Genomic DNA, 25903 nt, shown 5'->3' with positions numbered 1-25903 from the left:
GAGTCAGGCGGTAGCGCAGTGGGTTAAGTGCATGTGGCGTCAAGCGCAAGGACCAGCTTAAGGATCCCAGTTCGAGCCCCTGGCTCCCCACCTGCAGGGGAGTCGCTTCACAGGAGGTGAAGTAGGTCTGCAGGTGTCTATCTTTCTCTCGCCATCTCTGTCTTCCCCTCCTCTCTCCATTTCTCTCTGTCTTATGCAACAACAAGGACATCAATAACAACAACAACAATAATAACTACAACAATAAAAAAACAACAAGGGCAACAAAAGGTAAAATAAATAAGTATAAAAAAACAAAAAAAATTGAGAGGAGAGAGAAAGAGAGATAAGAAGGAGAGAGAGATAGAGACCTCTATAACCCACTTCACTGCTTGTGAAGATTTTCCCCTACAGGGGTGTGAACCTGGGTCCTTGAGCATGGTAATTTGTGTGCTCAACCAGATGTAGTCAGTACTGCCTGCACCCCTCCAAAAAAAAAAAAAACCTCCTTTCTTTCTCTCTCTCTCTTTCTTTCTGCCACTTGGCACTATGAATCCACCACTCCAGGTGGCAGTTCCCCTCCTTCTTCCCCCTCTCTTATTTTATTTGATAGGACAGAGAGAAATTGAGGAGAGAAGGGCAGAGAGGGAGAAAGACACCTGCAGACCTGCTCCATCACTTGTGAAGTGTCTCTCCTGAAAGTGGTGAGCAGGGTCTCAAACCTGGGTCCTCATGCATGGTAATGTGTGTGCTCAACCAGAAATACCAGTACCACCCCTCCTCACACACACTCTTTTTTTTAAAAGAGACAGAGAGGGAAAGAGATATGGAGAGGCAGCCACCACAGCACGGAAGCTTCCTTCAGTGAGGAGGGGACGGGGCTTTACTCTGGGTTATGCACATAATAATGAAACACTCTCCAGGTAAATGGTTTTGTTGGCTCTCCTTTCTCATTTTTATCAAAGCATAGCCAAAGGGGTCTGAGACCCTTTCTTTGCCCCAGCTCCTTATGATACTGGGAGTGACCTTGAGCCCAGTGGAAGAAGGAACTTTGTAAGCTCACCCTGTGATAGGCAGGTACACTCTGCCACCTTCTCTTCTTTAGGGTTTGCCTCTGGGTTTCCTGACTTCTAAGTAAATGCATGTTTGTCTGATCCACTTAGAATCCTGTTTCCTGGGAGTCGGGCGGTAGTGCAGTGGGTTAAGCTCACATGGCATGTAGACTGGCTTAAGGATCCTGGTTCTAGTCCCCGGCTCCCCACCTGCAGGGGAGTCGCTTCACAGGTGGTGAAACAGGTCTGCAGATGTCTTTCTCTCCCCCTCTCTGTCTTCCCCTCCTCTCTCAGTTTCTCTCTGTCTTATCCAACAAGGACATCAACAATAATAACTGCAACAACAATAAAAACAACAAGGGCAACAAAAAGGAAATAAATAAATATTAAAAAATTAAAATAAAAAAAGAATCCTGTTTCCCATCTATGGGACAGCAGAGATCCTCTGGATTTAATTTGATCCACCCAGGTACCTTCAACAACCAGAGAGGGACAGGTCTTGGGGGGGAGGGCGGCAGGAATCCCCTTCAGGTCTCAGTCTGAGCATGTTGCTAATGGTCTTTGACACCTCTCCAGCTCTAGCTTATCTCCTTTTGGGGGGAGTGGGGGGTTGGCTCAGCTTTTTCCTTAGGGAGCTGTATCTTCTTAGATCTCTTTTTATTGTTGTGGTTAAATATACATTGTTAGATTTTAATACCATGGTTATATTTTGCATTGTATTTATTTTTTATGGTCCCCTTCAATTTATAGCACTGGGGTGAAGGCTAGCTTTCCATTTATGGTAAGGATATAACATTTCTTTGTAAAAACAAGCACATTCAAGTAAAAAAAATGAAGGAAACAAGAGCTGGTTTCAGGAAAGCTGTTAGCAAAAGGCCTTTGGGTGTACAGTGGGGGTCAGATTCTACAAAGAGGAAGGAGCAAGGCAGAGGGGTGGGGAACCTGGAGCCTTGTCACCCAGCCCCCATTACCCAAACTATCTCCCCCTGCTCCTACCAACCACCTCCTCCCAATCCCTGAGGGTCCCCTCTCAAACCAGCACCTCTACTGGCAGCTCCTACTCTCCCCCCTTCTTTAAATTTTGCAGCACCATGAGTTGAAGGTGGCCCTCACAATCTCTCTCTCCCACAGGCAACCTCTCCCTCTGATCCTGGTTTGGCAGCTGAAGGAACAGAGTCCTTCAGAGTTCTCCTGGTCCCACTTTTACAGGAAGTGTGCTCCAGGGATGTCCTGGTCTTGAACCCAAGCACTGCTCACTCTGAGGACCATGTAAAAGCTGTGGCTCTTGTGGCCAGGGTGAAGTGTTGGACCTCCAGGCTTGAGGTCCTGTGTTCAAACCTCTGCACTGTTAAATGCCAGTGATGCTTTGGTTTGCTCTTTTTCATAAACAAACCAATCTGTTTAGAAACTATAGATATGGTTTTATTTATTTATTTCCTCCCTTCCACCTACACCTCTCCTGTGAATCCATAGGTGGGTGAAAAGGCCAGACATCCTTTGGGTCCTTAGGGATGTGCCCTTTTCCTGGAATGTGACAAAGAAAGGAAAGGTGAATTTCTGCCCCTGGAAGCTCCTGTAACAGGACCTCACCCACATTCATGTGCCAGGTGCCAGGCGGGAGTAGGTTCATCTCCTATCAGTCATTCACACCTTAATGAGAATCAGTGGATGTCAAGGGACATCACTGCAACCGAGAGTGGGCAAATGGAAGTTTCAGAGCTGCAACTCAAGGGGAAAAAAATAGTTTTTCAGGGTGGCAAGAGTGGACACTCAGCGCCTCAACGCTGGGGGGTTAAGGATTACTTGGGTTGTTCATTTGATGTGTGGATTTGCGTCGGGAATAGAGTGGTTGGGGAGCAGCTTTGTAGAGGTTCCTCTCAGTGCAGTCGGGTGTCAAGGCCTGGGAGGTGGTGTGTGGGCCTCTAGCAACATGCACTAAGAGTCTGGCCCCTAGCCATCAAGCCCTTGGCCTCTGGTCTGGCATCAGCACCCTCCACCCCACCCCACCCCCCTCGTCAATCTCAATTCACCCCCAAGCAGCCCCAGGGTGGCTCCCCAGCTTTCAAAAGCCAGGAAGGCAGGATCGCCCTCCCAGGTGAGGTGATGGACAGTGAGAGCGGGGGTGCACAGAGTGTAAGTCCTGCTGGAATTGACACTCCACTCAACCCACTTTCCCGAGGCGTCTTCCGGATTCAGACGAAGAGAATTTGTGAGCTTGGGGGGGGGGGAGTGTTTGGGGGGCGATGGGAGAGAAGAAGGGTCAGAGAAGCCCCACGCCCCCACCCCCACCCCCGGCAAAGAAGCAGCCTGGGAGAAGGCAAGGGGCAGCCCGCTGCGGGAACGTGACTTCTCGGCGGCCGCCACCGCGGCGACTGGAGCTGGAAGGGAGGAGGTGGGAAGGCGGGAGGCAGGAGGCGGGAGCGGGCGGGGCGCGGGCCGAGCGGCGCGGAGGTGGGGCCGCGGGCGGCGAGCGGGCGGGGGCTGCAGCTGCCTCCGGCGTCTCGGGGACTCCAGGCTGCGGGGCGGACGCAGCGCCAAGCGATCCACCGCGGAGCCGCACGAGGCCGCCCGAGCCCCGAGCTCCGAGCCCGGATCCCCGGGGAGCGTCGCCGCCGCCCCGCGCTCGCCCTCGGGTCCCCACACACGCGCCGCCGCCCGCCGCCACCCAGGAGGCAACCACCGTCCGCAAGTTGCGAGAGCTCCCGGGAAACTTTCCCCCCCGCCCCGGCGGGACTTGGTGCGGGGTCGGGCCGCCGCCGCTGGAAGGTAGGCTCCCGCCTCCGCGCTCCCCGCCGTGCGCCTCCCGGGACTTGGAGAGCCCCCTTTCCCGGGCGGCTGCCTGGTCCGCGTAGGTGGGGGTGGGGGGTATCGGAGAGGGGGTGGTCCCAGGATAGTGCCCGGAAAGCCCAGAAACCAAGTTCTGTTCAAACTAGCCTGCGAAGGGGGTGTGCCTCCCCAACCCTGCCGCGAATTCGCAGGGCGTGGGGGGCTTCTCCCGGGACAGGTGCAGCGCCACTCGGGAAAGGGGGCGCAGAATAGCTGGGGTGGCAGGTGTGGTTACAAGGTTCGGGGTCTCGCCGAGGGGTGAGTGCCACACCAAGCAGCAGGAGGGCAAGGATAGGGTAAAGATAGGGGTTCAGAGCGAGAAGCTGGGGTGTATGTGTTGGGGAGGGGATATAGGGCCCAGCGAGGAACCTGAGGCTGCGCTGCCTTCGGGAGTCCCTAGCAGCCGGGTTGGGCGGAACCAGGCACCCCGCTTTCTCCCAAGGTCTCGGTATCCCTCACATACTGTTTTTGGTTAGGGGAAGCGGAGACTCGATTGGGGTGTTGCGCGGCTCCGAATTCGGGTTAGTCCAGATCTAGGGGTGTGAGGTCTGCTAGGATGGTTCCTGGGTTGGGTAGGCTGGAGCCAGGTCCTGGCTGAATTGAGGTGCGCTGGCCCCGCCAGGGGGCGCCCTTCCCTAGCCCTTTACCTACAGGGAGAGGAGTCCTGGTTCCTGGGAGACAAATGCGCCCCGAAATCCAGGACGCACAATCACAGACACCCCTCACCCCCAACACAGACTTGGGGTGCTCACCCCTCACCCTCCAGCCGATCTGGGGGAGATAGTCCCATCGTAAGCCTGGGTAGCCTCCTCTATAACGGTCCCATGTTTGGGGAGATAGGTTGGCTTTCTGGGGGGCAGAGGGGCAGGGGGTGGCAAGGTGTCTGGGTAAAGAAATCCACTCCCACCCACCCCCCAGAAAAAATGTAGAAACTAGAGAAAGTTTCTGTTGACAGCAGATTGGTGTGAGGGTAGTGGGATAGAGAGCCAACGATATGAAGTTGATGGGGTGGGCACCCAATATAAAAGTTGGACCTTTGTTTCCTGGGCCTTGCAGACCCTAGCCTCCCTTCCCCAAGGGCCATGCCAATGAATGTCTTAGAATACACCCCCTCTTACCTTCCCTGTCGCTCTGGGTGCAATCTGGAAGTCACAGGGCAAGGGTGATGTGAAGTCCCTTGAAGAGATTATCAGTCCAGTCTCAAGTGCTAAGTTTCTCAGCCATTACCCAGATCCTCCCCCCCATCCCACCTTCTGGCCCCCAATTCCACCTGGTTCTTCCACAAGGATCCAAGGATCGTAGAACCCGCTGTGTGTCCCAGTGCCTGGCTCCTGAGTTCTTGTGCAGACATTGATGAAATCTATTAAGGGTGCCATCTTTGTCTTGTGAGGAATGGGAGACATGGGCTTGCTACCTCCTTCCTGCACACCAAGTGAGTATAAATGAGCCAGTGGCCAGGACACTCATCTCTTTCTGGCTTGCTGGGTAACCCCTCCTGTGTCCTGGTGATGGACTCAGGGTGGAGTGGGGTGGTCATGGCCGGCCAGCTGAGACCTTTGCTTTCTGTGCAGCTCCACCGCGTGTTCTTGATGGGTTCTGCTGCTTCTGTGCCCGTGAAGGCTGCCACCAAGGAAGATCAGCCAGCTCTTTATTTTGAAGGGGAAGAGAGGAGCAGAGGGAGGAAAGGGTGGGGGAGCTTGCTGTCTCTGGCTCAGTCCTCAAGACATTCTGTGGGGCCAGAAAACAAAAGGAGCTTTACGCTTTGTTTTGCTTTTAGTGACTCTAGTTTTACTGGGAAGGGAAGCTTGCTGGGTAACAGCCCAGCTCTGCCTTGGGAGTCTGGGTGTGAGCTGAGGTCCCACCCCAGAGGTTGCCCATTTCAATATCCTAACCCTCCTCCCCACCCCCACTTGCACCCAGAGAGAAGGGTGACCCTGGCTTGTCATATGTAGACTCAGATGTTCCAGCAAACTTGATGATCTCTGATTTGGCCGCATTCCAGATCTCTGGCAGTCTGGATCCTTATCCCCCCCACGCCTACCCCAGCCAGTTCAGGGATATCTTTGGCTATCTTTACTCATTCCATGCCCCAAATGACAGCATAAAAGTTCCAGGGCACTTTCTAGAAGCAGAAGTGAATCTAGAGTTAGAGTTAGCATACTCTGGCTTGACCTAGGTGGCACCCCCCCTCATATATCCTTAAAATTTTTTGAGTTTCTCAGTGAGGTTTTATTGATTATTTTTTTCTGTGGGTGGGGGGTTGATTGGAGCATGACAGGAGGAGGGTGCTGGGCAAGGATGGATGTGAGAAGGGAGGGGGTGCTAAGACAGGGTGGGTGGGCTGGAGTGGGAAGAAAGAAATCAGACTCACAATCCAGCCTCCCTCCATTCCTGCTCTTCCAAGTCTGCAAAACAAGAGTGTTCTCAGGAGACTCAGGGGTGAGGTGCTTGAAGTTTAAGTCCAGGAGAGTCTTAAGTTTTTAGGAGATCTGGCAGCCCTGCCCCAAAGCCTCTCTGGGCTATCTTTGCGCCTCCCCACCCCACCCCTGCACAGCTCTGTGCTCAGGCTCCATCAGGTGGCTAAAGGGCTATATAGGTGGTGAAGGTTCTGTCAGGAACCAGTGCCTGCTGGGAGCCACACACCCCCCTGCACTGGGCTTGGAGCCCCACTTTCTCCACGTGCCCTTCCAGCCACCCTCACCCCCCTTTGGGACCCCTTCCTGAGGCTAGTTCATCAGCCCTGGAGAAGGGAAATCAGGAACATTTGTTCTTGCTCAGCTGGGCCCCAGCAAAAGGGGGTGGAGTGGGGTGGGGGAGGTCTGGAAACAGCACTTGGATCCCCTAGAGCAGATGATCTGTTGATCAAGTATGTTTTGTGACCTGATGCCACTATGTATCCTGCCAGATCGGGCTCCTGTCACACGTACAGGCTGGCCCCTTAGACCTGCACCAGTAGGATCTAGGGCATGACAGTGAGATGAGATGAGATGAGATGAGATGAGATGAGATGAGATGAGATGAGATGAGATGAGATGAGATGAGATGAGAGAGAGGCCCCCGAGTATGCAGTTGGCTAAGCAGGCTATTCTAGCTTAGCCTTTTTCCCCTGCCTGGACCCAAGAACAGAAACATGTTTGCCAGTTCAGTGTGTGTGTGTGTGTGTGTGTGTGTGTATGTGAGAGAGAGAGAGAGAGAGAGAGACTGAGAGAGAGAGAGAGAGAGAGTCAGAAAAAGAACTTAGAGGCAACAGGTGGGAACAGAATGGTCACAGAATCTTTCTGGAGTAAAGAAACTTGTATTCTGACTTTATTACCTAGTGAAACTGTGATCTTTAGTAAATCATCTTCCCTCTCTGAGTCCAAGTCTCCCCATTACTTTAGATGAAGCCTGGCATGGTGGCTAGGCTGCCTGGGTTCAGATGTCAGCCTTCTCCTACTTTCTTCGCTGTGTGACATGGAGCCACTGCTGATGCCTCAGTTTGTAGTACTGTCAAACGGGGCTCAAAATAACAGCTCCTCAGAGGGTCCTGGATTGTCAGAGAGATAAAGCTAAGACAGAACACTCAGCACAGTTCCTGGCACCCGGGGAAGGCTGCTCGGAGACTCACTGTCACCACTGTCATTGTTGTCATTCTTGAGAAGTGAGAAGGGTTACTTCGGACCCCTTCCAGCTCTGAATCCAGGGCCTGGTGTGTGTGTGTGTGTGTGTGTGTGTGTGTGTGTGTGTGGTGAACATCTGGTTTGGGGACAGAGTTGCTTTCTGTGTTTTTCTTGTCTTTGCCCAGCCTCTGGGAGGGATGCCTGCTTTAGAGCCTGGTGAGCATTCTCACGCCCAACCCGTCATCATTGCCGTCGTCCCCCTCTTTCTCCTCCTCCTCCACATGGCAGGAGGCCCAGTGTGACGTCACGAGCATCTCCTGGCCTCTGGCACTCGAAGGATGGGATTTCATCAGCTCAGATCTGCCTGGCCTCCCCAGTCCATTCTTTTGTTCCCCGCCCTTCCCCATAGTATGAGGACCATATGTGCAGATAATGAGTTTAAGCTGATAAACAGCTCTGAGAGAGTCACCCAAATAAGAGGCCATCCTCCTCGAAGACACTTTCACCTTCAACATAAATAATCTGGCTGCCCTGCTCCAGTGCGGAGGAACGTCTGACCAGCCTGCTCTGCACTCTGCTCTGGGGGGCTGCAGGAGCCAGGCATGGAGTCAGGCTGTGTGCTGAGCTGGCCTGGACAGTTAGGGCAAGCCCATTCTCCATACTCCCTCCTCCTCTCCTCCCTCAAGTGGGCTCAGATATGACCCCAGTGCCAGAGGTTAAATACACTGCATCCTCTTTTTATACTACAGAGTAGTATCTCCTTGAATATATGCCCCGTTACTTCTGCATCCAGTTATCTGTGGATGGGCATTTAGGTTGCTTCCACTTCTTGTCTGTTGTGAATGAAACAGCTCTGAATATAGGTGTGCATGTGGCCCCTCACTATTCCTGTTTTTCTGACTTTTGGATATATGCCTAGGAGTGGTGTTTTAATAAAATATATTTTTTTTAAAAAAAGACAATATTGTATCCTTTGAGACAAAAATAGATGGAACTAGAGGTGATTACCCTCTGCAAACTAAGGAAAGAAATGAAAGACAACTTCCAGATGATTTACTCATATGTGAAATCTAGGGAATTGAAACACATGGACTAGCAAAAGAAAAGAGATGAAATCATCTCTAAGAGGCTGTGAGAGCTATGGTGGTTATCATAGCGGGGCTCCACAGAACTTTAGCGGTAGGTGTGGTGCTAAACCACGCATCTCCAATCTTATAATCTTATAAGCCACTAGTGAATCAATCAAAAGAAAGACAGGAAGGAAGGAAGGAAGGAAGGAAGGAAGGAAGGAAGGAAGGAAGGGAGGGAGGGATACGAAGTGGTGTACCTAGTTAAGCACACATATTACAATGTTCATTAAGCAGCACAAGGTTGTCATTGAAAGAGGATGCACATTGGAGTACTGGTCTGAATTCAATTCTTGTTCCTGCCCTATTCTCTGAATAACACTGTTACATATCACCAGCTGCACAGCCGGTGACCTCGGACTCTCAGTGGCTTTAATTCTTGCTGACACACTAATCTAACAGGGATCTCTGGTCCACACCAACACTCAGGGATCCAGGCTGATGGCCATGCCACCATGTTTCCGGTTGCACAGAAAGGATAAGGGACTAGAAAGCAAGTATATCCCAAGTTCTCTGACCCAGAACTTGACCTTCAGCCCAGGGCCCCACAGTCCTCTTTGGCTTCCTGAAACTCAGCGGTCTGAGACTTTCTTCCAAGATTCTTCAGAACCTACTTTTGCCACAGTCTGTTCCTCCTGTTCCCCAATACTTTGGAGAGGAGGCTGCAGGAACTATCTGGAAGCGAGAGAGAAGGGAGAGAAGACACTCTTTGATCTCCACATTGAACATCATAATTTGGGGGCCCAAGTGTACTGCTTTGGAAATTGCTGTGTGTTCAAGTTTTGAGGTATCCCCTGAATGACTACATATATATATATATATATATATATATATATATATATATATATATATGTAGATATTTATTTATTTATTTTTGCCTCCAGCGTTATTGCTGGGACTCAGTGATGGCCCTACAAATCCACTGCTCCCAGCAGCCAATTTTTTCCATTTTATTGGATAGGACCGAGAGAAATTGAAAGCAGAGGGGGAGATAGAGAGGGAGAGAGAAAGACAGACACCTGCAGGCCTGCTTGTGAAGTGTCCCTCTTGTCGATGGGGAGCTGGAACCCAGGTCCTTGCATGGGTCCTTGTACTTAGTACTATGTGCGCTTAACCAAGTGCACCACTGCACGCCCCCCCTGCCCCACCTTTTTAATGATCTACTATATTTATTTTATGAGAGAGAGGCCAGAGCACCCCTCAGGCATGTGCAGTGCCAAGGGTTGAAACTTGGGCCTCAGGCAGGTAAGTCTTGCACTCTTCCCAGCGGAGCCATTTCTCCAGTTGCTGTGTCCCTTAGCCTTTCCTTTTGTTCCTGTGTGATTGGGCAGGGAAGGAGAGGGATCTGAGGAGGCTTTCCAGACTTGTTTTCCTGTGGGCGGTAAGATGGTCAAGACCTCTGTTCAAATCCCGACTCCTCTGCTTAGCACTTAATCATCTCTCTGTGTCTGGGTTTCTTCTTTTCTTTCTCTTTTGCAAAACTCAACTAATATGGATTCCACTTCTCATGGAGAGGAGCTGGGAGGCCTGGGCCTTGGATTCTGGCCCATCAGTTTGTATCTAATTACCACTGTGGGTGTGAGCCCTGGGGGTGCTTACCAGAGCACCCACCCCCTGCCTCCCTGGAAGGGACATATTGCAGATTCTCTGGCTAAGAGGAGATCAGCCTCCTGGTGCCTGACATTCAAGGCTGCTTCTAGAAGGGCAGGCCCAGGATCCCAGCTGCTCCGGGCCTATAGCTTCCAGGAAAACAAGGAGGCACTCCTGCACCACATAGATATGCAAGAACCCAGGTTCAAGCCTCTGGTCCCTACCTGCAGGGGGAAATCTTCATAAGCAGTGAAACAGTGTTAGAGGTCTCTCTCTCTCTCTCTCTCTCTCTCTCTCTCTCTTCCTTTATCTGCCCCTTCCTTCTCAATTTCTCCCTATGTCTATCCAAAATCAATAAAACATTTTTCAAAAAGGAAATTTGAATGACCAATTGGATTGTCAGCACATATGAGTAAAGTCTGTCCCAGATTTTATGAGTTAAAGTCAACAGCTCTGCCACTTACATACCAGCTCCACTCACCACTTCAACTCCTAAGTCAAGATTATATTTGAATAGGGCAGGGGTAGATAGCATAGTGGTTATACAAAAAGACTCATGACTGAGGATCAAAAGTCCTAGGTTCAATCTCCTGCACCACCATAACCCAGGGCTTTACAGGGGCTGGGGGGTACACCAGATAGAGCACACATGTTACAATGGGCAAGAACCAAGGTTCAAACCCCTGGTCCACACCTGCAGGGGGGGAAGCTTTGAGTGGTGAAGCAGTGCTGCAGTTGTTTCATTCTCTCTTCTCTGTCTTCCCCTTTGCTCCCAATTTCTATCTCTATCCAAATAATTAAATAAATATATATTTTTAAAAAGCTCCAGTGCTATGAGGAACTATCCCCTGGAAAGTCCCTAAGAATTGGAGATATGAGTGTTTTTGCTGAGGAGAAGGATGGCTCCTTCTGAGTGGCCCTGGACTCCCTAGCCTCATGGACACATTCCTGGGGATACTGGAGTAAGTGACATTCCTTTCTGTCACCATGCAGAGAGAGGGAGAGGGAAAGAGAGAGAGAGAACCCAGTTCTGTTAGGCCCAGGACTGGAACCTGAGCCGTGCACACAGCAAAGCTGTCATGTTAACTGAGAAAGGCACCTGAATCTTGGAGAGGGTACCATGCAGGCCTCCTCAGGGAAGCGTCAAACACATTGAGAAGATAGACACTCTGTGGTCGCCATAGGAAACAGACTGGGGCAGAGGGAGCCCCAGGCAGAGAATCAGGGTTTCTCACAACTTAGGAGGGAGCAGAGGACATGCCCCGCCCCCTCTAGTCACTACTTCATATGTGCAGTACACAGGAGGGAGGCCAGTCCTTGCCCTTGGCGGAGAAGATCACCTGCCTGGGGACAGTGGGTGTCCAGAACGCCAGCTGGACTGCAGGGGCCTCAGATGAACTCTCCGGGTCTGCTTGCTCCCTGCGGCCGAGGAAATAAGACGCACTTTACAGAAGTCCGACTTGCACACTTTGTTAGCGAGAACATCTGCTGTGTAATGTGATCAGGGGGCTGCCTCACTGGAAACCTTATAGATGGATTCTCCAGTGTGTTCCCAGGCTTCCACACACCCCAACTCCAGCCTATTCCCCTCTGTTCCAGCCTACCTACCACCTTCTTCCTCCTCCTGCTTCCACCTTTCCATGACCCCCTTTTCCTACTCTTCTTCCTCCTCCAGCCCCCCCTAATGCTTTTTATTCTTTCTTTTCAGTGAACCCCTGCCTCCTCCTTCTCATCTTGTGGATCCTAATTCCCCATATAACCTCCTCTAGGAAGCCTTCCATGCCTGCCAGGAAGGTTAAAATTCCCCACCAGTTTGGTTCAAATGTTCTACCAGCCCCCTCTGTATTGGGATTTAGTCAGAGTTGGACCATCCTTGACTTTGTCTTTGTGGTTTATTGATACTTTTATACTCCAACACAAGTGCGTACAAACAAAGTCCCTGTCTGTCTGCTTTGCCCTCTGTCCTAGTCACCAGCAGCTGCCCAGGAAGTGCCTCCCTCCTTCCTTTGCTGTCTGCTGCAGACCAGCCTTTGTCCTGAGCACTGGACACAGTTGTCATGCTACCCACTTGCAGCCTGCCTCTTACTCATCTGATCTCATCCTGCCTGTGGACTTACACACCTACTCCCCTACTCGCCAGCTCTGCCGCTGCAGGCAAGTTGCTTGGCCTTTCTGTGCCTCTTCTCAGACACCAGATGGGACCAGAATAACAGCAAACTGGCTTGAGGATAGAGTGAAGCAAGTCATGCCAAGCTTATTCTTGCTTTATTTTAAATTTTTTAACTTTATTTACTTGTGTTTTTTTTTTTTTTAGAGGCAGAGAAATCAAGAGGGAAGAGGCAATAGAGAAGGACGAAGGGAGGGAAGGAGGATGGGAGAGATGGAGAAAGAGAAAGAGAGAGAGAGAGAGAGAGAGAGAGCCCTGAAGCATGGTTTAACTATTCATGAAGCTTTGGGGAGGTCTGGAGCCAGAGAGTGACAGGTGACAATTTCAGGACAGAGGACAGTTTCCACTTTCCTTTAGGGTGAATCAAGGGCCACATTAGCCAATCAAAGGATTTTCTTTGTTGTTGTTTTGTTTTCCTTTCCAGAAGCTTCTTGCTGGGGAGATAGGCTTCAGAGCCAAGGCAAACAGCTCTGTGGCCACAGCCTGCTCTTCTGGTGCTGAGGGCTCTGGTCTGAGATGGGGTGAGTCCTTCCAGGCCTTTCCCTGAGCCCAGAGACCAGAGACTGAGGGCAAAGCCTAGAGTCTAAGAGGGTCCCAGGAATCCAGGGAATGTGGCCTCCTTAAGGAGCTCAAAGAATTGGGGTACCAAGACAGCAAGTTAGACCCAGCCCATGAATGTCATGGGGGTGGGAGAGCACTGGGCTGGGACTCCAGTACTGAAGTTAGAGCCCAGTCAGTCTCATCTTGACTGGGACCAGCTCTGCCCTCCTCCGCCCCTGCTCAAGAGTCTCTCCTCAGCACTGACCCCAGCTGACCCCAACTGACCCTAATGCCTCTAAACCTCCTGAAGAAAAGCCTGGAGGCGGGGTTGTTGATGGAAGTGGGGGCAGGGGTGTTGTTAAAATAAATTAAGAGGGAAAATCCACTGTGATGTCTTCCGTAGCTGGAATGATACTCACAACATTCCCGCCCTTTCACTTCATCCTCTTCCCTTCTCCAAGCTGTCCAAGGGGGAAGAAAGCGTCTGATGATTGGTTGCTATGTAATTGAGTTTAAATAATGGGCATTTTCTCCCTTCCTTCCTTCCTTCCTTCCTTCCTTCCTTCCTTCCTTTCTTCTTTCCTTTCTTTCTATCCTTTATTTTTCCTCCTTCCTCTCTCTTTCTTTCCCTTCCTTCCGTCCTTCCTATCTCTCTCTCTCTTCCTCCTTCCCTCCCTCTTTCTCTCTTCCTTCCTTTCTCTCTCCCTTCCTTCCTTCCTTTCTTTCTTTCTTTCTTTCTTTCTTTCTTTCTTTCTTTCTTTCTTTCATTTATTTCTTGTTTCTCGGTAGCCCAGCCACTCAGAAGTCTATTGAAACCTGGCTGAGAGGTGCCAGTGTGTGCGTGTTTATAGTGTTTATGCGCCAGGAGGGAAAATAGATCTCACTGATAGAATCTTTTTGGCAAAACAACAATCAGGATAATAATATGTTTTGGCAGAAATGAGGGGCTGTGTCTGGGCACGTGTGCTGGGGAGAAATGGGGCAGCCTGCCGGGATGGAGGAAGGGCCTGGTGCATTTGATGGGGCTGGAAGCAAGCGTGAGTCCCCCAGATCTGAGTTCAAATCCCCAGGCCAGATTTGTCCCACTGGAGGAAAAGATTGGCACACAGGTAGGGAAGGACCTGCCTCCTCTGACCTGTCCACTCCTTGTTCTCACAACACACAGGTTGTTCCCTGTGTACACCTAGCAGGTAGAGAACCGTCTCAGGGGGATGCCTAGCCATATGACTGCTAGAAGATTTTTTAAGTTTTTATTTCTTTTTTAATTTTTAAAAATCTTTTATTTATTTATTATTGGATAAGGACAGAGGGAAAATGAGAGAGGATGGGAGATAGAAGGAAAGAGACAGAGAAACACCTGGTGGGGATTAGGGGCTTGAACCTGGGTCTTTGCACACTGTAATGTGAGTACTTAACTGGTGTGCCATCACCTGGCCCCAATTTATTTTATTTTTTTAAAGCGTATTTATTTATTTATTTATTTATTTATTTATTTATATATTTTGGATAGCGATAGACAGAAACTGAAATGGGGAAGGGGAAATAGGGAGAGAGACACTTGCTGAAACACTTCTGAAGTGTTTCCCCCTACAGGTGGGGCTAGGGGGCTAGGGGGAATCGAACCCGACTCCTTGAACACTGTGGTATATCTGCTCCAGCAGGGATGCCACTGCTGGGCCCTGATGAGCATTTGCAGGACTAGAAATAAGTGTCTGGGGTGCCAGCACATGACACGAAGTCAAAGCTCTAGAGTGAGGAGCTGCAAGACTAAGGCAAGGCCCACTGCCCCACCAGCCCAGTGGGAGGAGAGGTGTGCAGTGCAGTGGTTAGAGCTGGGGCCTCTACTTTTCAGTGTGTGGCACCTCTGACTGGGGTGACTGAATGGACAACATACCAAATGTTTGGTCTCAGCTTGTGAAGTTCGGGGTGGTTGAGGGGCCAGGAAGGCCTCCTGGAGAGGCTCATGGCCATGGCTGAGAACCCCCACTTGTGGAGTGAATTGCCCCGGATTCCTTTCCCAGTCACATCTGGGAGTCACTGAAGGCCCACCAATACCACTGAAGTTGTTGGTGCGATCTGGCCTTTACTCCCTGGAAGTACATGGGCTGCTGGGACCCTTTCTCTGCCCCCTGACAGAAGCCCCAGAACTCACTAAAAGAAAAGGATTACTTTGGAGATGATTTGAAGGCTGACTCCTCCTGTGAGTGAGGAAACACAACGGAAGCACAGTTTGAGCACCTAGTTGTGGGCTTTTTCCTAAACAAGCAATAAACAAAACAAAAGCAGCTCCCCTGGGGCAGATTTACAGAAGTAAGGGAAACTTAAATTTCTTTTTTCATATTTTTATTTATTTGATAAAGATAGAAATCAAGGAAGAAGGGGGCGATAGAGAAGGAGAAGAGAAGAGAGATAGAACTGCTTCACCACTCTTGAAGCTTCCCCCTTGCAGTGGGGACCAGGGGCTTGAACCCAAGTCCTTGCACATGGTAAGATGTGTTCTCTTCCTGTTATTCTGTAGTGACCCTGGCCTCTGAGGACTGAGCTCCTTGCAGAAGTCCCAGGGGGCAGGACCATATGGTCCCTCAGTGGCAAAGGCTTTTCTCTGATGGATTAGTAGGGCCTGCTTGGCTCCTGGCTGGAGAGTGGAAGAAGTTGTGTTAAGCAGGCTCTGCAGGAAGGAGCTTGGAGATCAATTGTGAATGTCTGCTGTGGCTGGAATTTGGGAGGATGCAACAGACCAGATAGATGTGAATAATCCTTGGGTGCTGGCTAGAGACCAGGATCAAAGAGGTGGGGACTCTGCTGGTATTGGTCTTGCTATGTCTAGACAAAAGACAGTGGCCCTCCAAGGGGCTTGATTACAAAGTAATCTTGCCTAGGGTCTTCCTCTTTAGAAAGTCAAGTTGGGGAGCCTGGGTGAGACTGATGATACAGTCCTGGAAGCCTGTAACTTTAGAGGTGCTCCAATGATTTCAGTGAAAATCCCAGTAGAGAAATACTTGATAGAGGACAGAAACTGCTCCCTTCTTAAGCCTCCATTCATCTGCCATCTTGGGGAACAGAATTAGAATGCCTGGACCCTGTTAGTGCATGAATCTGTGAGGAGGCATTATATTTGTAAAAAAGATGGTCTAACCAGTAGCTGAATGACTGACAAATAGGGGCCACAGGTGGGGCCAGGTGGTGGTGCATCTGTCTAAGCACATGCAATACAGTGTTGAAGGACCCAGGTTCAAGCCCCTGGTCCCCACCTCCTTAGTGAAAGCTTCACAAGTGGTGAAGCAGTGCTGCAGATATCTTTCTGTCTCTTTCCCTCTATCTCTCCCTCCCCTCTCAATTTCTCTTAATCTCTATCCAATAATAATAATAATAAATAATAATAATGATTAGTGGCCACAGGTGCAAGATAGTGACCTGTAGCCCACATCCAAGCCACCATTGTCTTTGTGTTTAAGGCAGGCAATACTTCAAACAGGAGGTTGGCCTGGCATTAAAATAGTAGGAGTTATAGCTAAAACTGAATTAAACTCTTAGTTATGCAGCCAACAGAAATGCCTGCTGTAAAGAAAAATGACAAAGTCTTCTCCCTTGCCATGTCTTACACAGAACTTGAAGGCATCCCGTTGAGTCAGACAAGCCAGAAAAAGGAACATACTTAATGATCTCACTCAGTCAGAAATGAAAAGGCAAGGACAGTAAGGGAAAACAGAAGGTGAAGCTTGGACTGGGTGTGGTACAGTACACCAAAGCAAAGGACTCTGGGGATGGAGGGTTGAAGATAGGATGGGAGGGTGGACTGGGATCCTGGTCTATGATGGGGGATGGGGACCTAGGTTGGGGGAGAGAGTATCTTCCAGACACCTTGACACCTATCATGAGGATATGAGGGGTTATACTTACATACCAACAACTGTAAACCATTAACTTCCCAGTTATCACGCACACGCACACACACACACACACACACACACACACACACGCCCACACGTGTGCCCTCAGCAGGATGTGCCACCACCTAGGCCCTCCAATTGTCTGTTTTGATTTATTCCACTGTGGGACTCTGAGAATGGCCTAGATGTTTCTCCTCCTCCTTCTCCTTCTTCTCCTTCTTCTCCTCCTCCTTCTCCTCCTCCTTCTTCTCCTCCTTTTCCTCCTCCTCATCATTCTCGTTCTCTTTCTTCTCCTCTTCCCGTCCCCCCTTTCTCCACCCCATTGCTATGCTTTCACTCGCTCTCCAGTCTCTCCGTCTTGCTCCCTCATCCACTGTCACATTTGTCCCCACACCTCACAGTTCAAAGATAGTGCTCACTCTGGCTGTGTGAGATGAGCCCAGTCACTCAGTCTCTCTCGGCCTCAGTTTCCTCCCTGCCCAAAGAAGATCAGCTCCCAACTTGCCTTTAGAGAAGGCTGCATTTTCTGTAAGTCTGTTTTATCTGAGAGCAGAAGAGCTGACCCTGCCCTTTATTCCTGAACTGTTAGCTTGTAACATCCTGCTCCATCCAACCTCTTACATTAAGCTTCAGTTTTTCTTTTCTTTCATGTGTGTTTCCTAAAGACATGTAATTGATGGATCGTATTCTTTAATCCATTTAGCTACTCTGAGTCTTTTGACAGGTGAATTTAGGCCATTCACATTTAGGGTGATTATTGATATTTATAGTTTAGTCAAATACATTCTGATGTTTGTCTTGAGTTTGTTTTAAGTTGGTGATTCCTTGCCCATTTGTTTCTACATGTCATTTTGTGTGGATGGGTTTCTCTTGTACTTTCTGTTCCTTGTTTTGTATTGTGATTACCATAAGTATAATAACTAACATAGTTTATCTAAAAAGTCTTTTTCAAATTAGTCTTAGTTAACTAACATTTGTTATAACTGCTTTGTCTATTAATTCCCTCTCCTTTCCTGTTTTATTGTCCTTTCCTATTTATTTTATTTATTTATTTATTTATTTTATTTATTCATGAGAAAGATAGGAAGAGAAAAAGAACCAGATATCACTCTGGTACATGTGCTGCCAGGGATTGAACTCAGGACTTCATGCGTGAGAGTCAGTGCTTTATCTACTGCGCCACCTCCTGGACTACTGTTCTTTCCTGTTTTTATTGTGTTCTTATTTCCAGTCTGCTGTTCATCTCACTTAGAACTAGGATTTCTTTGCTTCCTTTCTTGTGGACTCCTTTCAGTAATTCTTGTAAGGTGAAGTTGATGATGGCAAATTCCTTTACTTTTTGGATATTTGGGAAGACTTTTATTTCTGTTTTTAAATTTTTATTTATTTACTTATTCCCTTTTGTTGCCTTTGCTGTAATTATTGATGTCATCATTCTTGGATAGGACAGAGAGAAATGGAGAGAGCAAAGGAAGACAGAGAGGAGGAGAGAAAGATATCCTATATCCTAAGGAACCCAACACACCCATCCAAAAAGATCTGTGTACACATATGTTCTTGGCAACACAATTTGTAATAGCCAACCCAGGTGTCCAACAACAAATGAGTGGCTGAGCAAGTTGTGGTGTATATATATATATGTATTACTCAGCCAAAAAAAATGGTGACTTCACCGTTTTCAGCCGATCTTGGATGGACCTTGGAAAATACATGTTAAATGAAATAAGTCAGAAAAAGAAGGATGAATATGGGATGATCTCACTCTCAGGCAGAAGTTGAAAAACAAGATCAGAAAAGAAAACAGAAGTACAATCTGAACTGGAATTGGTGTATTGCACCAAAGTAAAAGACTCTGGGGTGGGTGGGTGGGGAAAATACAGATCCAAAAAGGATGACAGAGGTCTTAGCTGGGGTTGTATTGTTATATGGAAAAATAGGAAATGTTATGCATGTACAAACTAGTGTATTTACTGTTGAATGTAAAACATTAATTCCCCAATAAAGAAATTTAAAAAAAGAAAAGAAAAATATTCAGTTCGTTGGCCCACTTTTTATTCAGTTATTATTATTTCTTTTGTTGAGCTGTATAGTTTCTTCAGAGATATGTGGTTTCAATTGCTTATTGAATATATGATGTGCAGATATCTTCTCCCAGTTACTGGGCTGCCTGGTTATCCTTGTGGAGTTTGCTTCTTCATTCATCACCTAAGACGTTGACTTTGAGCTCTGACACTTACCCAGTGGCCAATAGTTCTGAATTATTCTCTCTCCTACCCTCCTCACAGTCAGAGGTGAAGGTTGGGGGGGGGGGGCTGTTTGTCACCAACTCAAGGAGAACAGGGTGTTGTCCCAGGTGACCACTCCTGAGCAGCAAGTGTCTTCATCCCTACAAAGAATATGTAACACCACCATCACCGCCATGGGTAAATGGTGACCAGAATGAATCCACAGATGGGGTGGTCTGTAGAGCTTGCAGGAGCTGTCTCCCACTACCCACACTTCTGCTTTTGCGGCCCCCGCATGCCAGTTGGGTTTTTCAGATCAGATGGTATTCCTCCCTCAAAACTCCGTTTCTGCCCAGACTAAGTCAGCAGGACTGGCCACATGAGGACATTTTAGGACAGATTAGTGGGCCTGGGTGCTTCGTGCGAGGTTCTCACTGGCTTTGTGTGAAGCACCCTTGCTGCCAAGGCCAGGTGCATGCTGGCCAAACAGCATGTTTTCCCATCTACCAGGACCTGGGTTTAAGCCCCTGGCCACTGCAGGTTGTGGAGCTATGCTGTGGTGTCTCTCTTCCTCTTTGTCTCTCATCTTCTGTTTGGGGGAAAAGAAAGAAGAAGCTTGTAAGGGCATTGGAATCATGCAGGTGCAAACCCCCAATGAAGCCTTGACATAAACAGAAAGAAAGAAAAAAAGGAGAAAGAGGAAAGAAAAGAAGAAGAAAAGGACAGAGTAGATAGCATAATGGTGATGGAAAGAGACACTCATGCTTTAGGCTCCAAAGCCCCATGTTCAATCCTCTGCACCAACATAAGCCAGAGCTGAGCAGTGCCCCATTGGGATTCTCGGAGTGATGGATGCAGTGCCCCATTGTAAGTGCACTGTTCTGTGACCCAGAGAGGTTCCACACTCACCGAAGTTACACAGTGATGAGAGGCAGAGCCCGAGTCCTCCAGGCTTGCAGGCTGGTGATAGTCCCAGCACCAAGGCACCCTTTTGCTGAAGCCAGGCTGTCCCTGTTTTTATCAAGTGGGTGATAAACCCTCTTGATGCCTTTGTGGGCACAGGGAGGTGGAGTGAATGAGCTGTGAATCGGTGGCTGGCTTGAGAGCCCATGCTGGAGCAAGTCAAGAGAGTTCTGAGCTACCCCACTGCCCTCCAAGACTCCTGCCAGGTGGCACCCTGAGTGAGATGGAAGGTCCGGGACCCAGGAAGACCCTGGATGATCTGAAAAATGCCAGAGAGACACATGTGAATTCAATTCAAGGCTGTTGAGGCCCAGTCTGGCCACTGGCTTGTGCGGAGGCTCTGGGAGTGGGTGGAGACACCCTGGCAGCACCTGTGTTTATTTCTGCCATGCCTACTAGGGAAAACAGCAGTTAAACAGGCAGCCAGGCCTGGGGCAGACTGAGGGGTTCAGACCCTGCCTCTTCTGCTTCCACCACGGCCAGAGGCTGCTCTGTGCTTCTAGGGCCTCCTCCTGTGTGGAATGAGATGGGCAGACAGTGGGAAAGGCTTCTCTGAGACAGTCCATAGGAAGAGCTGAGCATCTCATCATCCTGAAGGGAGGATAGAGCCCTTAACACCAGCTTTGTTGGGGCTGTCTTAGATTGGGGGGGGGGGGTTCTTCACTGGAAAGATAAGTGTTTTCAAGCTGCTATGTCCGGAAGAAAGATGAGGAGGGCCAGGCAGTGGTGCACCCAGTTAAGCACATATAGGACGTATGCAAGGACCTGGGTTTGAGCCCCTGCTCCTCACCTGCAGAGCAAAAGCTTCAGAAGTGGTGAAGCAGGTCTGTAGGTGTCTATATTTCTCTCTCCCTCTCTATCTCTTTCCCTTCTCTCTCAATTTCTCTTTGTCCTATCCAATAAAATGGAAAAAATGGCTGCCAGGAGCAGTGGATCTATAGTTCTAGCAACAGCCCCAGCTGTTGGCACAAAAGAGGAAGGGAATCTAAGTTTTGAGGTAGATCTTGCAAAATGGGAGGGCAGCTCTTGGGGAGAAGGGTCTTGGCTGTCTGTTCTTAGATTCATTCACCACTTGCAGGACCAGCTGAGTGGGGCCTGGAACCACAACTACAACCCTGTCTCTTCTCTGCACAGCTGAGCTCTGTGACTCCCCTAACTTTCTAATCAAGTCTACAAAAAATAAGAGTCCCTGAGACCTCAGACTGGGGGTGGGGCCCTGGAGCTAGAGGCTGGATCTCCCCAGGATGAAATTTCAAGGCCTTTTATTTTGTATGTTGGGAAAACCCATCAAAATGCTAATGGCTCTGCTCTCTTACCTCCTGCAGACCCTCTTCTGCATTAGAATATATTTACATGGACTGGAGCAGGGAGGAATCATGGGATTGGGGTGCAGTTCTCCCAGACACAGCCATTAGCAAAGCCAGCTTCAATGTCTGCCCATCTTGAACCACATACTACAAATGCTTTTAAAAATATTATTTTAAAAATATTCTGTATATGTATTCATTTTATTTTATAGAATAAAGAAATTGAGAAGGAAAGAGGAGATAGGGAGAGAGGCAGAGAGATACCTGCAGACCTGCTTCATTACTAGTGAAGCTCCCTCCTGCAGGTGGAGACCAGAGGCTTGAACCCAGGTCCATGTGTACTGCATAGTGTGTTCTCTACTGGGAACATTACCTCCCGGCCACAATTAATTTTTTTTATTACCACAAGAATATCACTGGGGCTAAGTGCAGGCACTACAAATCTACCGCTCCTGGCAGCCAGTTTTTTTTTTTTCTTTTCTATTTTATTTGATATGACAGAGAGAAATTGACAGGAGAGGGGAGACAGAGAGAGAGAAAGACACCTACAGACTTGCTCCAAAGCTCATTAAGTGTCCCTGCTGCAGGTGGGGAGCGGGGACTTGAACCTTGGTCCGCAGGCATGGTAATGTGTGTGTTCAATCACCACCACCACTCCTGTGAAGCCAGCCTCACCCAAGCTTACCTGGCCTGCAGGCTGGCACCCAGACCTGGGCCCTGCAGGCTCAGTGAATGATCACAGTACTCAGCCCCCACTAGAAGCTCTTCTGCAGCCTTTGAAACCCTGGGTGTCTTTGCTCCAATGGCCCAGTGGCCTGAGACATGCTTAAATATCTCCTGAGGCTAAGGAGTGACATGGAGACCCCATATGCCCCCAATACTGGCTGGACTCAAGGACCAGGGTCCATAGGTCATTGAATGCTGGCAAAACCCTGGGCTCTGGTCCTCCCCCAGCCTGACTTTGCTCTGTGACTGCGCACAAGCCACTTGGTGAGCCTCAGCCCCTTCTTTTGCACATGAGGAGGCAGTTGCTGGCATTATGGGCTGGCATCTTTCATTTTTTTTGTTCAGTCAGTGGACATGGTGAAGTCAGGTTAGGCCCCACCTTCAGGGATGGGTTCCTCTGGTCGCTCACTGAGATTGCAGGGCCCGGGTCTGGGCTTCTGGGTGCCGGTCTGCAGACCTGGTGAGCTTGGCTGAGGCTGGCTTCACAGGGTTGGTGGTGGTGGAGGGAGTAGAGTGGAGTGGAGTGGAGTATGCTACACTTCCTGTATGCAAAACAGGGAAGTGAGATCACCCCTGAAGCTGGGAGGGAAAAGAGTGAGTTCCTTACAAATAACACAGCCCTGTCCTTATGAATGACACATGGTGAGCAAGGGCTCCCAGAGGCTCTAGTGGAGAGGGCACAAGATACCCAGGCTGGCCTGTGCCCACTGCAGAGAAGCCCCAGCCCAGATGGAAGGCAAGGAGCAGAGGTGGTGACTAATGAGAGCTCATTTCTTTGTCTGCCCCCACCTCCACCCCTACCACTCCCCCTTCCCATTGCTAATAGGCTCAGTTGAGAGTCCCTTGCCCCCTGGGCAGACCCCTAGGAACCCTTACTTGGTGCCTGCTGTGCTGTGCCCAGTTACATGGATGGAACTGTTCAACCATTTCAGGAAGCAAACATAAATCCCAGTCTTTCTGGGGGACATCACTGCTCCCCCTACCCGCCCCCCAGCCCTGCAGTGGCCCTAGGGCACAATTAACAGACCTATCAGGGACTCCTTATGGGAGCTGAGTCTTCCCAGGAAACACATGTGCAGCCTCTCTCTCTCTCTCTCTCTCTCTCTCTCTCTCTGCCAGTGAGTATCCTGCAGGTGGAGCAGATGAAGTGAGGTGGAGGGCAGGGCTGTGCTGAGCACCTGGGTGGCTTCATTAAGGACTGCCTGGGGGACCATGGAGATGCAGGAACTCGTCCTGAGCAAACATAGTTAGTTTCCTCACTCCCACCCCACAGCAACTCCCTGCTGGGCCCATTTCACACAAAGCCCAGGCTTTGCTCCTGAGCCATAGACTGCAATGCTTTTATCTGCCAGAAAGGCGTATGGCCTGGCAGCCCCATGGGAGAGGGAGTCCAAGCTGAGCCCACCTCCAGGGCCTTGCTCAGGATGCTGCCACTTCCGGGCGTACATCACTAAGAGTTCTGGGGTCACAAGTTGCAGGAGGATGACTGTGCTAGCTAGGAGGTATGGTGGGTAGTGTAGAGAGGGAGACAGGAAGCAGCATAGCTAGCAGGAGCCAGTCGGGAGGAGACTCACAATTGGGCAGATCTCTTCCTTCTCTCCTTTCTTTGCTGCCCCTTCCAGGTAGTTTTCCTCTGAAATGCTACTGGCTTTGGATTCTATAATGTCGAGGCTATTTTTGCATGACCATTATGCTGTCTCTTCAGCCCTTGACTATTTTTAAAAACTATTTTATCTTAATGGGAGAAAGATACAGAGAGGAAGATAGATAGATAGATAGATAGATAGATAGATAGATAGATAGATAAAGATACTAGAGTAATTCTCAGCTCTGACTTATGGTGTTGCTGGGGTTTGTACCTGGGACCTCAGTGCCTCTGGCATGAAAGTCTTTGGCATAACTATTATTCCATCTCCCAAGCGCCTGGGATAAAAGATTATAAGATTGCAGAGTATAGTTCCACACCACACCTACCACCAAAGTTCTGTGTCCCCACTCTCCCACCTCCCAAAGATAACCACCATAGTTTTGACAAAGTCTTAGAGACTGGTTGCTCCTGTTTTATTTATTTATATGAAACTTAATGTGTATCAGTTCTCTAGATTCCACATATGAATGAAACTGTCCCTTAGTTGTCTTTCATCTTTTGTCTTATTTTGCTAAGCATAATCACCTCCGGTATCACCCATTTTGTCCCAGAGGGCACAAAATCATCTGTTTGGATTGCAGAGTAGTGTTCCACTCGAGTATATATCTCATAATTATTTTAGCTAGTCATCTGTTGATGGACATTTAGGTTGCATCAACGTTTTGGCTATTGATGATAATGCAACTAGGAATATAGAGGTGCATATGTCTCTTTTAATTAGTGTTTCAGTGTTATGGTGTCAAGACTCTAAATTAGTGATCCTCAACATGATCTGAAAACATACCAGAAAGCCCAGCTCTTGTGAATTAAGTGTTAGTATATCTTAGGCTGGGAAGATACCATGGTGGTTATGGAAAAAGATTCTCATTCCTGAGGTTCCAAAGTTCCAGGTTCAGTCCTCTATATCACCACAAGCTGGAGATGAGCAGTGTTCTGATAAAATAAATCAATAAAAATATATCACAGCATTTAAAAAGTGTTACTATAACTATAAAGCCTCAGTCCCCAAGAGAGAGACGGAAGAATCCAGGGAGAATAACTTGAAACCACTGACCCTGTCCACTTATTAAATAAAGTTTTTTTTTCCAGAAAGTAACAGCAGACTCTCCACCTATTGTGTTTATCAAGCACTTATTTTGTGCCAGCTGCCCTGGGCTTAGTTCACAGTCTACTAGCTGGACTCAGACATGGGGTGATAGATGCAATTTCATTTTGGAGAACCGCTCCCTGACCTGACATGCTTAAGTTTAAAAACCTCGAGTTTTTAAAGTGGACTAGAGTCAGACTTTGGTTTGTCCTCTTCTCTGAAGAAGTCACACAGAAGAGCCCATGTATCTGTGAGGAAATGAAATCAGCAACTTCTTAAGCGCCACTGCTGACCTGAGGTGGTTTCAGAGAGATTAAGTAACTGGCAGCCTAGCAAGAGTCTTCAGAGCAGAGTGAGGATAAAGTTTAACTACCCCATGCTTTATTCCCCCCCCCCAAAGTACCAATAACAAGAGTCTTAAGTCAGAACAGCCTAGAAAGTTCAGTACCCCAGCCACTGCTGACATGAGCCAGAAAGCCTGGTGGAACTTACTAGACTTTTTTGATCACATCTTGTTGATGCAAGAGAGTAAGTATTCTTCTTCTTTCCTTGTAATGAGTGGAACACATCTTTCAGAGTGAATTCTGACAGTTTGCTCCAAGGTTGAGCCCTCAGTTTGAGTATCTGATAAGCTCATTGTCTAGTTGTCATGGAGACCTTTGATTTCAGTCATCCCCAAGAGGGGAGAAAAGCAAAACTTGGTTTCTTTGTCATACTATTCTTCATCATTTAAATTAGGCCAAGACAAGAAGTAGCTCTGACCCTTCCTTCCTGAAAGCTTCCTCTTGTAGCTTCACAGTCTGATGAAGTGGTGAGATTGGTCCAAGGTGGAATTGACAGAGCTTTACTGAGTATTCTTTGCTCAGGACTGAGAACTCTAGAGGACTAGAGCCTGTTTGTAACTGGAAGATGCCCAGCCTCTCTGGTTCTAGAGGAACTGTGCTAGTAATTGAGAGTTACTCATTCCCTTAGTGCGTTAACTTAGTTCTGTCTTGCTGTGGCTTATTTAATCCATCCTTCTATAGACCCATTCACCTTCTACCTGTCCGGAATGCTGTCTGTCTCTGAATCCATCCATCCATCTTGCATCCATCCTTCCATCCATCCATCTTGCATCCATCACCCTTTTCATCCTACAATTATTCATCCATCCCTGCAATCAACTATAACCTACTTC

General features: G+C 48.8%; 1 protein-coding gene across 4 annotated transcripts in view; it reads left to right on the top strand.

Moving 5' to 3' along the window:
* The first annotated feature begins 3463 nt into the window (after nucleotides 1-3463).
* TSPAN18 (tetraspanin 18) overlaps nucleotides 3464-25903 on the top strand; it is a 142035-nt gene continuing 119595 nt past the window's right edge. For 2 of the 4 annotated variants that reach the window (XM_060176552.1, XM_060176551.1), the window contains exons 1-2: nucleotides 3464-3797; nucleotides 12768-12861. The gene's annotated coding sequence lies outside the window, so the exon portion shown is untranslated. The remainder of the gene's footprint in view (nucleotides 3798-12767; nucleotides 12862-25903) is intronic. The other 2 variants (XM_007519102.3, XM_060176550.1) reach the window with 1 other exon arrangement.

This window comes from Erinaceus europaeus, chromosome 17, assembly GCF_950295315.1.
Source record: "Erinaceus europaeus chromosome 17, mEriEur2.1, whole genome shotgun sequence".
Taxonomy (NCBI): domain Eukaryota; kingdom Metazoa; phylum Chordata; class Mammalia; order Eulipotyphla; family Erinaceidae; genus Erinaceus; species Erinaceus europaeus.
Note: the sequence above shows the minus strand (reverse complement) of the source record. Positions and strands in the feature narration are given on the sequence as shown.